This window comes from Arvicola amphibius, chromosome 4 (assembly GCF_903992535.2).
Source record: "Arvicola amphibius chromosome 4, mArvAmp1.2, whole genome shotgun sequence".
Classification (NCBI taxonomy): domain Eukaryota; kingdom Metazoa; phylum Chordata; class Mammalia; order Rodentia; family Cricetidae; genus Arvicola; species Arvicola amphibius.
In genome coordinates, this window is record NC_052050.1 from 68831683 (window position 1) to 68849177 (window position 17495).

The 17495-nt window shown below is 43.9% G+C and overlaps 1 protein-coding gene across 5 annotated transcripts in view; it reads right to left on the minus strand.

Moving 5' to 3' along the window:
* Nucleotides 1-17495, minus strand: part of Cdkl3 (cyclin dependent kinase like 3) — an 83519-nt gene that overhangs the window by 21831 nt on the left and 44193 nt on the right. The window lies entirely within an intron of this gene.

Sequence of the window (17495 nt, forward strand, 5' to 3'; positions counted from 1 at the left end):
TGCTGTGAAGTTGGCTAGAGTGCTCCACAAGAAGACACTGACCCAGGACCTCGTCACGCAGACGTAGATGCCCTCATGTGGGTTCACATTCATACATTTATAAAAAGTATGAAAAAGCATTTTAAAAGATTTAGGAATCATATCTAGAAACTTTGTGGGGAGGGGAGGGTCTCTATGTATCTCTGGCTGGCCTAGAATTCACTATATAGACCAAGTTGGCTTCAAAATCATAGAGATCTACTTGCCTCTGCCTTCCGAGTGATCAGGTTAAGTGTGTGCACCACCATGCCTGACCTAAGAAACAGTATATATATATATATATATATATATATATATATATATATATGGGCTTCTCTGTGTAAGTCTTGGCTGTCCTGGAACTGTAGATCAGGCTGGCCTTGAATTCACTCTACCTCCCAAGTGCCAGGATTAAAGGTGTGCGCTACCACCATCTGGCTCTAAGAAATGTGTTTAAGGCATTTATTTTTAGTCAGTTAGTGTGTGTGTGTGTGTGTGTGTGGAGGTCAGAGGACGACCTGCAGAGGTCACTCCTCTCCTTCCACCACGTGGCTTCTGAGGCCATCTGACTCAGTGGCAAGTGCCTTTACTCAGAGCTCCACCTTGCTGGCCTGATGGAAAGCTCCTTGGAACATTTATAGCAGACAAAGTTCCTTGGACTGTCTGAGTCTTCTGCCGGCGTTGTTTCTTCAAGGAATTTGTTGACATTTGGGGTCAACTTTATTGGCACAAAGTTTATTAGACACCTTTAAGCTTTGTGTGCAGCATTTTGCCTGCAGTGTGTCTGCATCACGTGGATGTCTGGTCACCTTCAAGTCCTCCTGTCTGTGGAGTCTGCAGCTACATTCCTTCATTCCACATGCTGCTGAATCTCTCCTATCTCACTTTTTTCTTTTCTCTCACCTTTTCTTTATATTCTTTGAGTATTTTTTTATTTTTATGTGTATGAATGCATTGCTTGCATGTATGTCTGTGCTTGACATGTGTGCCTCAGGCTCACAGAATTTAGAAGAGGGTGTTGGATCTCCTGCAACTGGACTTACAGAGGGTTGTGAACTGCTGTATGGGAGTTGGGAATCCAGCCTGGATCCTCTAGAAGAGCAGCCAGTGCTCTTAAACAGTGAATCATATTTCTGCCTCCCCCAGTTTCTTTTTTAAATGACATTTATTATTTTGTATGTGTGGTTATGTGCTCAGATGTGTTCTGAGGATAATCCACCATGTGGGTCCCAGGGATTGAACTTAGATTGTCAGGATAGCCACAAGGGCCTTCACCTGCTGAGCCATCTGGCTGGCCTTCTCTCTTCCACTTTATTTAGTTAATTCCTTTAAAAGCAATTGTATGGCAGCAGTTCTCACAAATGTCTTGAGATTTGTGTTATGTTGCCGTATATGGTTAAGGGTTTCTGATGCTGTGATGAACACCATGGCCGAAGGCAACTTGAGGAGGAAAGGGTTTACTTCGTTTACACTTCCAGGCAACAGTCCATTACTGAGGGAAGTCAGGGCAGGAACTTGGAGGCAGGAGTTGATGCAGAGGCCATGGAGGGGTGCTGCTTACTGGCTGGTTCTCCCTGGCTTGCTCAGCTTGCCTTCCTATAGCATCCAGGACCACCAGCCCAGAGATTTCCTCATGCACAGTGAGCTTGGCCCTATCACATCAATCATCAATCAAGAAAATGTCCCATAGGCTTGTCCACAGGCCAATCAAGTGGAGTGGGGGCATTTCTTAATTGAGGCTCCCTCATTCAAAATGACTCTAGCTGGTATCAAGTTGGTATAAACTAGCCAACACAACGTTCCATGTAGTAAAGGTTAGATTCACACTTTTAAACATGTATTGCTTGGGGCTGGAGAGATGGCTCAGTGGTTAAGAACACTGGCTATTCTTGCAGAAGACTGGGATCTGTTCACACACATTAGGTGACTCACAAGCACCTCTAACTCCAAATTCAAGGGATCTGATGCCCTCTTCCAGCTACTTGGGCACTCACGTGCAAGCATACACGTACGCAGACATACAAAGTGCATATAAATAAAAGCAATATTTAAATGTGTATTTCAGCTGTCTTGAGTGTAGCATCCTAGAAGCGTCTGCTACTTAAGCTGGCTGGTTCATTCAGATCACTGCGTCCCTACTGACTTTCCTACTACTTCTTTTGTCACTTATTTGCAAGAGTGCAGAAGATGTAGCCTGTAATCCTAGCTACCTGAGAGGCTGAGACAGGAGCACAAGCCTGTCTAGGCGTGAGTTCAAGGACAGCCTTAGCACTTAATGAGATTCTGTTTCAAAATAAAAGGTTTTTAAAAAAAAGAGGGCCTGGGTTGTCACTGCTTGGCAGAGTACTTCTCCAGCATGTGTGAGGCCATGGGTTTAGTCGTGGAAACACGACAAGGGCCTGACACATCTGTTTATGAGCCTCCTCTCCCAGCAGCTGCTTTGTGCATCCCAAGGCTCTCTTATGCAGTGCATTTGCATTTGAAATAGTTGCATTTTAAGAATGGACCGTTTATCACCACGGATCTCTATCCCTGCATCCCAGGACTTGACTCTGTTAGGTAAACACCAGTTCTCTCATGATTACTGTTAGCACGCTGTCCCCCTTCCTTCTCCTTTTATGATGCATCTTCATACTGAAGCATCTTTCTCATAACTACTAGTGAACAGTACTCTTTTTCAGCTGGACAATTTATGGTTTTATAACTGGAGTATTTGAACCATTTATATATTAAAAATTTTCACATACTATTTTGATCATACTTTTTTCCTTCCTAAAACCATTTATATCTATTGTAACTTGATGTGGGATTCCCCTCTGTATGCTATGAATACGTTTTATTACCCTTGGTTAATAAAGAAGCTGCTTTGGGCCCACAGCAGGACAGAATAGAGCAAGGCAGTAATTCCAAGCAGAGACAGAGGAGGAAAGGCAGAGTCAGGGAGACGTCATGTAGCTGCCAAAGAAGACAGACACGCCAGAACCTTGCCAGTAAACCACGAGCCTCATGGTAAAATATAAAATAATAGAAACGGGTTAATTTAAGATGTAAGGGTTAGTTAATAAGAAGCCTAAGCTAGTAGGCTGAGCAGTGTTTTAATTAATACAGTTTCTGTATGATTATTTTGGGTCTGGGAGGCCAGGAAATAAACGAGCAGCCTCCGCCTACAGTAACTATTTATGTCGTTGGAACATCAGTTCTCACACACACCACATTTATACTGAGCCCAAAACAACTTCTAGCCTATATTCTGCCCTGGTACATTTCCCTAAACTGGACACTTCACATGAACAGAGTTGTAATAGTAAGTGGCTCCTATAGCTCGCTCTTTCTTTCCTCTTTCTCTTTCTTCTTCCCCCTCCTCTCTCTCTTTCTTTTTTGGTTTTCTGAGACAAGGTCTCACTGTGTAGACCAATTTGGCCCCATTCAGAGGCCCACCTGCTTCAGCCTCCTGAGTGATGGGATTAAAGCTGTGCACCATGAAACCTGGCTTTCACTTTTTTTTGAGGTTATTCCATGTTGTATCATGTACAGTAAATGCCTTAAAATGCTATTAATATCATTACTGTGTGTGTGAACACGCATATGATGTGGAAGGGGGGGTGCATGACCACAGTATTCATCTGGGGATCAGAAGACAATTGCAGAGTTGATTCTCATCCTCTGGGGATCACACTCAGGTCACCAGGCTTGCACAGCACACATCTTTACCTGATGAATCATCTTGCTGCCCCTTTATTCCTTTTTAGGAGCAAATACTACTCTAGTCCACGGGTATGACGGTTCTGCTCACGTTTCTTTGTAGACCACACTTTCACTTCTGCTGGGCATACACAGGAGTAGAACTTCTGTTCTTTTGTTGTCGTTTGGGGAGTTTGGGTTTTTGTTTGTTTGTTTTGTTTTATTTTTCAAGACAGGGTTTCTTTGTAGTTTTGGAGCCTGTCCTGGAACTAGCTCTTGTAAACCAGGCTGGCCTCGAACTCACAGAGATCCGCCTGCCTCTGCCTCCTAAGAGCTGGGATTAAAAGACGTGAGCCACCACCACCCCGCTCAGGAGTAGAACTTCTATGCAAGCAGTTGAGAACTGACCACACATTTTTCCAAAGAACACTTGAATCACTCTATAACCCACCTGCCGTGTGTATGAAGATTCCAGTTTCTCCAGGGTCTCACTGGTGTTTGTTGTTAACTGACTCAGTTAGTTTTCTTAACTGGCCTAGGGATGGTGCTGCCTACAATGGGTCAGTCCTCCCACACCAATCATAAAGGTTCATAAAGGTTCAAGACAGCCTCATAAAGGGAGCCATATGCCAATGTGATCCAGGAAATTCCTCACTGAGGTTCCCTCTTCAAAGTGAAAACCAACTAATACAGTAATCACACTAGTTGTGGATTTCTTCATCTATTCTATGAAGACAGCAGTCTCTTACCAGGTACATGATTTGCAGATATGTGTTCCTATTTTATAAGCTGCTTTCCACTACTTTATATGTTCTCCATAGCCCTCTCAGCAGACTCTATCTTTCTATTTTCTGTATTTTTTGATGTTTTGACATGATGGAGTCTTTCTTATGCTCAAGGGATTGTTGCCTGACTCCTGCCCCTGCAAGAAGCAAGTCCTAGAAACAGTAGGCATTTCACTTGAAGGTGCCATTTGCAGGCCAATGACCCATCCGCAGCTGGTCCACAGATAACTCTTCTCCAGCCTCACATCAGAGCATCTTCCACCACTCTCCCCACACCAGCACCAGTCAGGGGACAATGCAAGAGCCCCTTCAACCCAAATCTACCAAAGTGACCAAAACAGCCAGTTCTAGCCAACGTGATTGCACACATCTCTATTCCCAGCACTCAGGAAGCTAACAAAAGGACGATCATGAGTTCAAGGCCAACCTGGGCTGTGTATTAAGTATCAGGCCAGAATAGCAATAGCAAGACCCTGTCTTAAAACAAAAACAAACCGCCATCCTAAAACATCTCACCCCCATCTCTCCTGTTCCTTCCTAAGATGCCACAGTAAACAGTCTGGCCTGGTTTCCCTTCATGCACCAGACCTCCTGGTCAGCCCCGGTGTCCACTGCATGCCTCCTGTGGCATGGCATGTCCCCCTTCATCTGTCCAAATATCTTCGGGGGCCGACGCTGCTCAGCTTCTGAGATCTGGCACATTCAGAGTGACGTGGTCACAGATGAGTGGACTTGTTGATTTGTGCTCATTTTAATACTCTAATTCTAAGCAATTTCAGTTTCTCCAGATATGAGGAGTTAGTTTCCTCACATCTGGAAACAGTCCCGGCATTATTTTTTGTGCCCTTTCTCATTTTTTCTGCAATACAAGAGCATGTTACCTAAATATTGTCCCAACTTCACTTCCTCCCCCAGTATTGTTATTCCATTTTGTTAATTTCAATTTTTATCACTTAATTTGGCTGCTTTATACCACAGTCTTTAGGAAATACATTTTTCTTTTGTATTAAGGACTGCATCTTTAGTTCTAACAAGCTTCATTTGGTTTGTGGGGTGTTGGGGGATATCAGACCAGAGTCTTGTGCATACAAGACAAGTGTAGTCTTAGATTTAATTTTGTAAATTCCACCCTCAGCAGAGTTTGTCAGCTTGAGTGCACAATGCCATATGGCAAGAAGAAGACTTGACATATAAGACATTTGTCAAAGGAGCTACAGTAAGACAATGAGAAAGGGGAAGGGTATGGCTGCAACGCAGAACCAACCCTCGAGAAAGGAAGGAAGGAAGGCTGAGTGGAGGACACCAACAGGCATCCATCCAAAGGAGGACAACCTTCTCCTCCCGGAGAAGCCAGGCAGAGATGAACATGGGCAGTGTGGCCTCGGTGAAAGTGTGCAGCGCCTGAGGCCGTCAGGCAGCCATGTTCTCTGCCAGAATCTAAGAGGCACATTTTAGAGGCCTCCAAATATCCACCAAAATACATCTACTCCAAATTTGGAGAGGGGCATTTCCATGGTTCCCATTACCCTTTCTTCCTGAGGGGAACTCAGGAAAGTGACATCTGATCTCAGGCCAGCAGCTGAACTCTCTAACTCAGCTGTGTCCTTAGCAGCTCTCAGGGAAAATGTGATGGTGTGGAAACCTCCATTTCTAGGTGGTCTGACCCTCTTGGCAAGTCTGTCTTCCTACTTGGAGGCTAACGGAGGTGTGAGGTAACAGCAAGAGGCACTGGCATGGCTACCGAGTTCAGCACATACAACCTTTCTGTCTTCATGTCACAGTAGTCCTGCCTCATCCTGCGGACCACAGCAGCGTGCTCTTGCTCTACCAGAATGGTGACTTTCTTCCTGTCTGCTAGACCCCTGACACAAGGAATGAGTTGGCAGTTGTAACTTTAAATGCGACTCTTGCTAACCTGACAGGAGCATAGCTTTTTGGACATAATTCCAAGTCTCCAAAGGCCAAGATTACAGGAATGGAAGCACAAAGCCCTCTAAATGGGGTATGAATGCCTATGTTGGGAGAAATGAGGAGTGGAGCTACTTTTGGTCCCATGTCTGAACTTCCAGACTCAAGTATCTTGCCTGCTGGGGACCCGGCACTCTAAAAGGTCTCTGACTTAACACACAGCCCACAGAATAGCCCAACATTCTTTTCATGTATTTCCTCTGATGTATAAAGACTGGTCCAGCATTCCACAAGGCTGGATGCCTTAGCATGGACTCTATGTGACTGTACCAGTGAACACATGACCAAAAACACTCCCTACCTCCTTCACCGTGAAGAGGCTGAGTGCTGTGTGGTGTGTGTTCCATATCCAGGCAAGGATCCACATGCAACAAAGGCACAGCTGCACACAGGATCTATATGGTTTCTATGAGTATGAAATCCAACTTCTCCCAGGACAGAGAAGGCTGACACATAGGACTTGGCTGGCCTACTCTGGGAAAGCATCAGCGTTTGTTGCTATGGTTTTATGAGGCTTATGCTGTTGCTCGGTTGCTTGTGGCTCGGTGCCGTTGCTTCCTTAATGACCGTGGTGAGAGGATTCTGGCCTCGGTAGCCTCATGTGGAACACAGTTCTGTTTGGGCATGTTTTAGCCAGAGCATTTATTCCAGCATGCCTACTCTTTATGCCTTCGTCTGCCATTTATAAATGCAACTCAGGCCTTTCCATCTCCCTGAGTGCTGAGATTTTTTTTCCCAAGCTTCTTAGAGCCACTTCAGTGGCTTATGACCCATGTCCTGAGAAAAAGACTCAAAATCAATGAATTGTCTTTATCTAGGGGTACAGTCCCTAATGAAACACCCTAAAAAACTAATTCCAACAGCTCTTTCTCCCATGGCTCCTACCGCATGCAAGCTACCTCTATTCTTTGGGTTGTCTCCTTCCCCATCAGGCCCAGGATAAGTCACTGACACAGCAGTATGAAGTCAGGGCAGCAACTGAAGTGAATCTGCAGCACCCAGCAGGTGGAAGAACTAGTTCTACAAAGAAAACTGTGCGCTCTGCCAGCCCCAGGAACTAAGGGCTGCTGCACCAGCATCCTTGTGCACATCTACCCGGATGTTTCCATTCTGTTTCTCTTCCTTTTATTTATTTATTTGGTGACAGGGGTTAGGACAGGGTTCTCCTGTGTAACAGCAATGGTTGTCCTGGAACTCTCTTTGTAGACCAAGCCAACCTCGAACTCTCAGAGATCCACCTGCCTCCGCCTCTCCGAGTGCTGGGATTAAAGGCGTGCGCCACCATGTTTAGTTTACCGTTCTGTGTTTTTAACATCTGGGCTTTCCCTCCTCTGGTGTCTGGGCATTCAGAGTCCCTGAAGTCCTGAAACTGTGACAATCACACGTTCCCCCACTGCACAGCTGAGTCTGTTCTTCTGGTAAGATTTCATCAGACCCGAGGCCACTGGCTTTGACATCCAGCCTCAAGCTCTTATAAGGATTGAGTCTGGGACTGGAAGGCACCTGGCACTTTTAAGGACACTTGCTGCTTTTTGCACAGGACCAGAGTTCAGTTCCTAGCACCCATATTGGATGGCTCAAAACCACCTGTAACTCCAGATCTAGGTGGTCTGAAGCCCAATTCTCTAGCTTCCGTGAGCCCCTTCATGCAATGTGCCCACACAAATAAATAAATCTTCAGAAGAGCTTTCGGTCTCTGCCTGTGCCAGGGTCAACACAGTGCAGTGAGCAGTCACGCCGTGCCTGTAGCCTTCTCCCTCTCCTGTCGTTTACAGGCCTTCCTCCTCACAGACAGAGAGCCTCTCTAACAGAGCACCCTTCAGGCTGGCCGCTGTCAAAACAGCTGCTGAGCTCCAGTTTGTGCCAGGATCTATTTATGGTTCATGTGACCATCAAAATGATGTCCTTGCTGCCTACAGAGGTATGACAGTCAGTCTCAGAACCTAGCTTAACTAACATTTGTATCTTGGCACCATTGTGTTGGCCCGAATAGTCTGAGGAATAGATCAAAAGAAAGAATTAGGAATTCGGGAGAGCTGCCAGGGGAAATACCTGTAAAAAAAAAAAAACTGGGAAAGGAGCCGGGCTGCCAGGCAGAGACAACAAACTACAAAATATGTTAGGCTTTGTGAGAGAATGAAAAGTGGAAGGGCAGAGACTTGGACTATGGGGCAATTTTCAGGAAGACTGGAGATGCTGACAAGGAAGCTTCCAGCCAAGATTCTGCAGTACTGCCCACGGGCCTCCTCAGCACCCCCTCTACTGTCTGCAGTACTGCCCACGGGCCTCCTCAGCACCCCCTCTATTGTCTGCAGTACTGCCCCACGGGCCTCCTCAGCACCCCCTCTACTGTCTGCAGTACTGCCCACGGGCCTCCTCAGCACCCCCTCTATTGTCTGCAGTACTGCCCCACGGGCCTCCTCAGCACCCCCTCTATTCTCTAAAGAGCTCTCCCTGGTTAGCATGGTCTTGTCAACTCTTGCTACCTAGGCCTCTTTCAAGCTTCTATCCAAACTTCACCTCAGCAAACACCCAGGCTTTTTTCAGGTCACCATTGTGGTTCAGCAGCTGCTTCTAAGGTAGAACATGGAAGGCTAACCTCTGCCCTGAGGCGGGCCTCAGGCTGATTCTCCACTCAGTGCCTGAGATACCCATGCCAGATACTCCTCAGGTCAGTTTATAACCAAGCAAGACTAAGTATCACACAGCCGCTCCCTTGTGGTCGAAACAAAGTTCCTTAGTGTTCTCAGAAAAATGTGTTTTCTTAATATATTTATCTTGTTTTCTTGTTCAGTTTTGGTTTTTTTTTTTTTTTAGAGTTTACTGTTTTTGACTGGCTTCTTGAGGTACAAACTTAGTTCCCCATTGGCTGCCTTGTGGTGTAGGAGGTCCTTCTGTTTGTGTGTTGCTTTCATTTGATAATGAATAAAGAAACTGCCTTGGCCCAGTTGATAGGACAGAACTTAGGTACACGGAGTAGACAGAACTGAATGCTGGGAAGAAGGGCAGAGTGGTAGATGCCATGGATCTCCTCCCTGAGACAGATGCTGGTTAGAATCTTGCCAGTAAGCCACAGTCACATGGCGATACACAGATAAATAGAAATGGGTTAAATTAAAATGTAAGAATTAGCCAATAAGAAGTTAGAGCTAATGGCCAAGCAGTGTTTTAATGAATACAGTTTCTGTGTGATTATTTTGGGTGTAAGCTAGCCGGGTGGTTGGAACAACAAGCAGCCCCCTCCTCCTGTTACAGCCTTGGATTCAGTAAGCACCCCCAAAGACCTATGTGTTAAAGGCTTGGTCTTCAACTACTGTGCAGGAGGTGGGTGGGTGTGGGTTCCCACTAGGTAGGGCCTGATGAGATGAAACTAACTCACTGGGATGCCTTTGAAAAGCATCCTGGGAGTCTCCCCCCACCGTTTCCTGGCTACCACCAGGAAAGCTTGTGCGTGGCTGGCAAATGTTCCAGGAAATCCCCAAGTACATCTCTTCATCCCATCTCCACTGGCTGTATTGCAAGCACTTCCTAAGTTCTACTCTTTGAACATATTTTTTTTTTTAAAACTTTACTGGTACCTGGAGGGACAGCTGTGGGTGCTGGGAAGCAAACTCTTATATTTTGGGTTGTAAGCCTAGCCTTTAACAGCTGAGCCATCCCTCCAGGACCATGTGGGTTATTTTTAAGTGCACTGGTTAAACCACTTTTTATAGTTATTAATTTCTATCTTAATCCTAGTGCTGCCAGATAACACATTTGGATGTTCTGAGACTTCAGTTTTGATGAACTGGCCACATGCTGTTCTGATCCTGTGTGCAGTGCTCTGCTGTGTCGATAGGGACTCGCTCATCAGCTGCTAGTTCTGCCTTGCATGTCATTGCTGATTCATGTGTGCTTGTCTTATAAGTTATTGGGAGAAGTGTGTTGACTTTATCACTGCAGACAGGTTTGTTGTCTCCTTCCAGTTCTAGTTCTGCATTCTGTGTTCTGAAACCATGCTATCCAGTGAACATGAACTTAGGATTTAAATCGATATATTCATTTGGCAGATCCCTTCTTTGCGGTGACAAAATATCCCTTGTGTCTCCTCATTCTTGCCTTAAGATCTACTGTCAGTTTTCTTTGGCTTATGCTGGACACTAGATTTCTCCATTTTTTATTTTCAACAATTCAGTGTCTCTTATGCAAAGCTTTTTTTCAGAATAAGTAGGGGGTGGATAGTTTTTTATCTACCCTGATAATGTACTTTCCTAGTATTTACTTGGAGTATTTGTTCAATTTCATATAACTACTAATATAGTTGTGCTTATTCCTGGAAAACTCTCAGCCACCTAACTCCGGCTCCAGGGGACCTGATGCCTTCCTCTGGCCTTCATGGGCAACCCCAGCCATGTGGCATATATTCACATAGGCATACATAGTTTTTAAAATTTTTAAATTAACAAAAATTGAAAAAAATTAAAAGAATTCCTTAAGCTTTTGCCTTAAGGCTAGACTGTTGGTACAGACAATCGTTATCTTCCCGTCTTCGAGGCAAACCTCACTGGATGAGACTCAGCTCCAGCTCTCTTCTCAGCACTCTCAGCCGCTGTCTGTCGGGCACCTTTGCAGGAATCACGTTGTGGTGGGTTTTGTTCTCCTGCTTTATACTTTGCCTGAAGTCTTCCTACAGTGTTCATCTGTATGTTTCCCTTGTGGGATCCCAGGGTGTCTGTGATACAGACTGCTCATCTGTCAGTTTGGGAGCGGTGCAGGGCATCAGCTCTTTAATCTGATTTTCACCTCTCTGGTCCTTGTGAAGTCCTTCTTATACTTTTGTTCAGATATGGTTTTGAAAGGAAACTTGGGGTGATGATGTCACTCTAACAAGCCTAACCCATCCCATCGGTTTCTCTGTATGTCCCTCTTTCAAGAAGGTGGAAGGCTCAGTTGTTTCCTGTTTCAAAATCAATATATATTCCCCAAAACTGGGGAGTGTGGGTTGTCATGCAATGCCTCTGAAATAATTTCCTCAAGCTCTTGCTCACTCAGCTCTTTGTCTGGGTTCTGATCTGAGGCAGGGTCTCACGTATCCCACACTGATCATAAACATGCTATACAGCAAGGAGGATGACCTTGAACTCGATGCTGTCTCTGCCTCCTATGTGCTGAGGATATGGTACAGGACACCATGCCCAGCTTACCTTTAAACAACAGCTTCTTTTGTCCAGCTGGCTGTTAATTCTGTTTAAGCCACTGAGGTCCACCCAGGAGCGCAGGTATGTCCTGTGTCAAGATTCTACTTTCATTAATGTACTTTTTTTGTTTTCTGATTTTCTTAAGTATTTATTTCTTGACACATTTTAAATATAAGTAAAATTTAGTGAGCTCAAGGAGAACTTTCAAAGACTGTGATCAAAATATGAGATTCTTGTTTGTTTGTTTGTTTGCTTGAGGGTCTCTTTCCATAGCTCTGACTGTCCTGGAACTCATTACGCAGTGCAGGCTGAGTGCAGACACACCAAGATCTGCTGCCTCTGTCAGAGCAAACATCAAAATGAAACAGCAAACCAAACTAAACAAAACATGGATATGTATTTGAGTAATGCAGTGTTTAACTTTGTAGTAATGGACATGTAGGAAAATTCTTATTAAAAATGAAAAATAATCCATATGTAGGCTGGTTTGGTTGAGGACAGACATAAAGATGCAACTTGTGTCACAAGACAGGTTGTAAATCAGTTTAAAAATTTTATAAAGTGAAAATCTAGAGGAAAAAGAGACTATATATTTATCTCTTTTTGTGGAAATGTGGAAAACTTTATCACTTGGGAGAGCCAGAATGTGACAGCAAGAATAAATTAAGCAGGCTTGCTGTCTATACAGCTATTAGACAGACACAAAGAGACTGAAAAGTATCAAGTTGAAGCTAATGCCAAGTTCCAGGCTAGGGAGAGCCCTGGGACTGAGAGAGGAGTCAGCTCCCATGGGAAGGGAAGGGGCAGGGCTTGTCAAGCAGCCTGGGAACAAAAGAAATGGTCACCATTCACAACCATTCCCCTGACTGGACAAGCAATACATGATCATCTCTCTGGTTGAACCAAGGGAGCATGCGTTGGGTGTATAGACTCCTCAGAGGTGCAGCCCATGATACAAATGACCAACGAAAAATAACCAATCTCAGAAAAGATTGCCTAGGTCTCCACCCAATCCCTACCACACAACAGGAAAGCACTAGGCAGGTCCGTAGCAGTACCGTTGGACGCCGTCCCCATCCATTCTCAGGAGTCACTCTCACTTGCCTTAGGAATTGCCGCCAGTCACTTTCTGTTCATGATTCCTTATTACTCTCAAGCATAAGACAAAAACATAACAAAGAAAAACAGAAGCCAGGGGCTGGGGCAGCTTGGTGACTGGTGATTGTCCAGCATCCACGTTCCCTGGGTTAGGCTGCTCAAGAGGAGACAGGTCCCTTCACACTCAAGAAATCCACATCAGTTTCAAACAAGAAAAGCTAGAAGGAAAACACGGTTTATGGATAGATCAATCCTGTTTAGAACTGCATATCTGTGGGGACCTCAAGATGATGAAGTGGACAAGTTAGCAAACAGACAGAGATCAGGGCTTCACAGTCAGCGTGAGAACTACAAAGTGCTGCTCTGGGAACCTGAGATGTGGCAACCGAGCTAAGCTCTCAGGAAATGGGAAGAACAAAAACCTGAAGACCTGTATTCCAGAAAATGCTGGCAGGGAAACAGGTGGGAAGATAAAACTAGCAGAAAAGCGAAAAGCATTTGGAGATGAGAAGAGGATGATGACATGGGACAAAAGAGACGAGAAGGGTTCCAGAGAGGGAGGATGACTCACGTGTCAAACGTGACACAAAGGTCAGAGGGAAAATCATGAAGAAAGCCACTGACTGAATGATTTATGAGGTAACTGGAGCACAGCCAAAGCGAGGTTTCATGCCGGGTAAAACAGGAATCAGACTCACTCATTCAGCGGCCAAATCTCATTCTGTAGGGGTTAGTGAGGCAGGGCATGCCCTGTATTCTCCACTACAGCCTCTGTTTCTTTTTAAAAGGAAGTGGGTACCACACAGCAACACTTGTGTGTTGTGTAGCATCATTTGTCACCCTTTCTGCCTGTGACAACTCTGGGCAAAGGACTGTAGCCAGGACTTCTGCCTTCATCCTATGAATGCCTGCCCCACAGATTTCAAATCCAAGCACACAATTATGGATTCTGCTGCGCTGAGACAACATGCTTGCAGAAATGAACTGGTGGCCAGAGACTCAAGTGGCAGCAATCCTGTCCGCAGAGACCTACCTGCTGAGAGACCATGTGACCCATGCCTGCCCACACGTCTTCCAGGGCCACAGAAGCAGCATAGAACTTTTAAATGTGAAATTTTCTTCAAAAAAGAACTCTACGTTAAAAGCTTCAAACTCTATAAGGCCTGGAGATGCCTATAATTAAGTGGTAATTCACTAACCATAGCCCTGTTCCACCTTAAGAACTCCATGAGCAGGGCGGTGGTGCACACCTTTAATCCCAGTGCTCTGGAGGCACAGGCAGGTGGATTCTGTGAGGTTCAGGACAGCCAGGGTGAGACCCTGTAAAACAAGCAAACAAGGAAACAGCAATGAACTCCATGAATGAACAAAACTTCTGAAGGAAAAACAAAACAAAACAATGCAAATTCAAAAAAAGAAAAACTACGATCTGTGGTCTTAATGGAAAGTAACTACAGCACTAACATCTTCCCTGTGAGAGGAGACACAGCCCTAAAGAGCCGCTGTCTCTCCACACTGACTTTCTTTCCAAGAACAGTAGGAGACTCGCACATTAATTTTTAGGGTTGTTATTATTTATGCATACGGGTGTTTGACCTGTGCACCACTTGCATGCCTGGTGCTGGCAGAGAACAGGAGAGGCTGTTGGATTTCCCTGAAACTGGAATTACAGGTGGTTGTGAGCCACCATATGGGTTCTGGGAATTTAACCAGTGCTCTTAACCTCTGAGTAGTCTCTCCAGGCCTGTCTTTTAAAATTCTAAATTCATATGGGTAGAGTAGCTCAGACCTGCACTGTAGGAAATCCTTCAGCCAGTAGCCTTTAAGTTACCCGCCCACTTGGTCATGGCTTTTTATATTATAAATGCTGATATAAAGCGTGCGTTCCCTCTCTTCCAGCTGCTGGATTCAGTTCCTGTTCCCTGTTCGTGCAGAGGGCTGTAATCTGTGAGTCTACCCCTAAATAAATAAGCCTTTATTATACTCAATTCTGAGCTAGTGTGGGATTTCTTTTTAGCATCTGTCTTCATCTGGCGCCCCATATGGATCTGAACTCCACACCTACTGGGTGGACCAGTCTAAAAGGCCCAAACGGTCCACAGCCCAGGTTTACCACCCCTACCTACTTAGCTTGCTTTCACCTACTAAGCTGTTTTTTTGTAAAACCCTTCGACAGCAGAGCTAAGTGCACCCAGCAACTTGGAAATTTCCCAAGCTTGGGCACATCCCCCGCCCCCCCGTGTTCCCTGCCATGCAGAAACTTACACAACTTCTGGTTTGTGCTCCCTGATCCTGAGTTCTGCACTCCTTGCTCTGTGTACGGAGTTGATTTAATTACTTTTAATTTGTCAAGCAAAGCATATTTGTCAGTATTTAACCAGTACCAAGGCAGAAAACCAAAGAGGCACAGGAATGTTCATAGTGCCACTGGTTGTGCTGCTGGTCACAACTCTGCAACCATGACACCTGCTGGACAATAAAGATTATCACACCTAAAACAATTTACCGGACCTCATAACACAGGTATTTTATTAATTAATAAATCAATAAACTTGAAGTTATATAATGACAGACACAATACCATGGAAAATTTTGGTAACTTTTTTGCTGATACTATTGATTGTATTCTGCAAGGCTTATATGGTTATTGTGATACATCCATTTATTGGATATTGGAACTCAGTTTTTTTTTCATATTATATCCTTACGAAAATGGTTTGATAATAGAGCCAAAAATGAGGTACTTTTAGAAATGATAGTCTTTACAGACTAGTAATGAACAGCTAGCTGACAGGATTAATACCATAAAAAAATCAAAAGTTAGCCGGGCGGTGGTGGCGCACGCCTTTAATCCCAGCACTAGGGAGGCAGAGGCAGGCAGATCTCTGAGTTCGAGGCCAGCCTGGTCTACAAGAGCTAGTTCCAGGACAGGATCTAGAAACTACAGGGAAACCCTATCTCAAAAAACAAAAAAAATCAAAAGTTACCTGAAAAATTAATACTATTGAAAAGGATAACATTAATTTAACAGACAAAATTCAATCCATGTTAAAGGGTACTGAGAAATTATCTGAAAGAATTCATACTGTTGAATTTGACAATCAAAATCTGTTAAAAAGTTATGATAGGTTAGCAGAGAGACTATCTCTCCAGGAAGGCAATCTGCACTCTATCCAAATAAAGTCCAAGGATGAGATGTTATCTTTAAAGGAAAACTTCAGACCTTGGAATCACATGTGCAGAATGAGGACCAGAAGCTAGGTGCCTCAACAAAATCACTAGAAATATATACAGGCCAGGAGATTCAGGCTTTACAAAAGAAAGCAGTAAAAAGATTTGAAACAATTAAGGAAATTATTGGAGCTGATGAGCAGGGAAACAAGGTACAAGGACAGGATTTAACATCACTAGCACCTGTCAGAGATGACTTACCCAGGGTTTTAGCTTCCTACTCTGTAATCTACTTTGACAAAGTACCAAGTTCTAAATGAACAAAAGTATCCAGAGAAGGTAGATGGTTATCTATAGGAATAAATGACCTAAAAGAAATTAAGCAAGCAGTAGTAACTTATGGTTTGCATTCCGCATTTGTTAGGGAAATGGTAAAGTCATAGGCTTCAAGTATTAAGGCCACCCCACATGACTGGCTTCAGTTAGTTTCAGTAGTCCTGGATGATGGGCCCCAACTGCTGTGGAGATGTTATTTCAGAGAAGATGCAAAAATTTTAGAACACAGGGAAAAGCAAAAGGAATTGAGACTTCCCAAGATCAAATTCTTGGTGAGGGTACTTATGCTGACCCATGGGCTCAAGCTCTTTATGATGAACAAATGTTCCTATGCTACAAAGCAGCCACACCAATAACTGAAGCCCGAACGTTCTATACTGATGCAAATAAAACAGGAAAGGCAGGTTACAAATCAGAAGATTTAAGTAAGGTGGAACAAAGCCCTTATAATTCTGTTCAAAAGGCAAAATTATATTTTATTCTCATGGTACTAAGAGATTTTAAAGAACCTCTTAATATAGTTACTTAATATAGTTCACAATATGCAGAAAGAGTTGTCTTGCATATTGAAACTGCTGAATTTATACCAGATGATACTGAATTAACTTCATTATTCATACAGGTTCAAGATATAATCAGGAATAGGCTTTGTCCCATATACATAACACACATCTGATCCCATACGGGTCTGCCAGGTTCTCTAGTATAAGGTAATGCAGAAATTGATCAATTATTGACTGGAAGCATGTTGTAGACCTCAGAATTTCATAAAAAACATGTCGATAGAAAAGGATTAAAGAGTTTTCTATTACATGGCAACAAGCAAAGCAGATTATAAAGAGATGTCCTACTTTCTCTTTCTATAACCAAACACCACTACCTGCAGGAACTAACACAATGGGTACTCAAAGAAATGAAATCTGACAGACGGATGTGTTCCACTTTGCAGATTTTGGAAAATTAAAATATGTACACCACACCATTGACACTTATTCAGGTTTTCAATGGGCAACTGTTTTGAGCTCAGAAAAGACTGATTCAGTAATCACGCATTTATTAGACGTTCTGGCCATCATGAGTGTACCTGCACAAATAAAGACAGATAATGGTGCAGTATATGTCTCTAAGAAAATGAAACAGTTTTTGTTTATTATAATATAAAGCATATTACAGGCATACCAAACAATCCTACAAGTCAGGCAGTTATAGAAAAATTAAATCGAACTATAAAGGATGTGTTAAACAAAGGGATGGAACATAC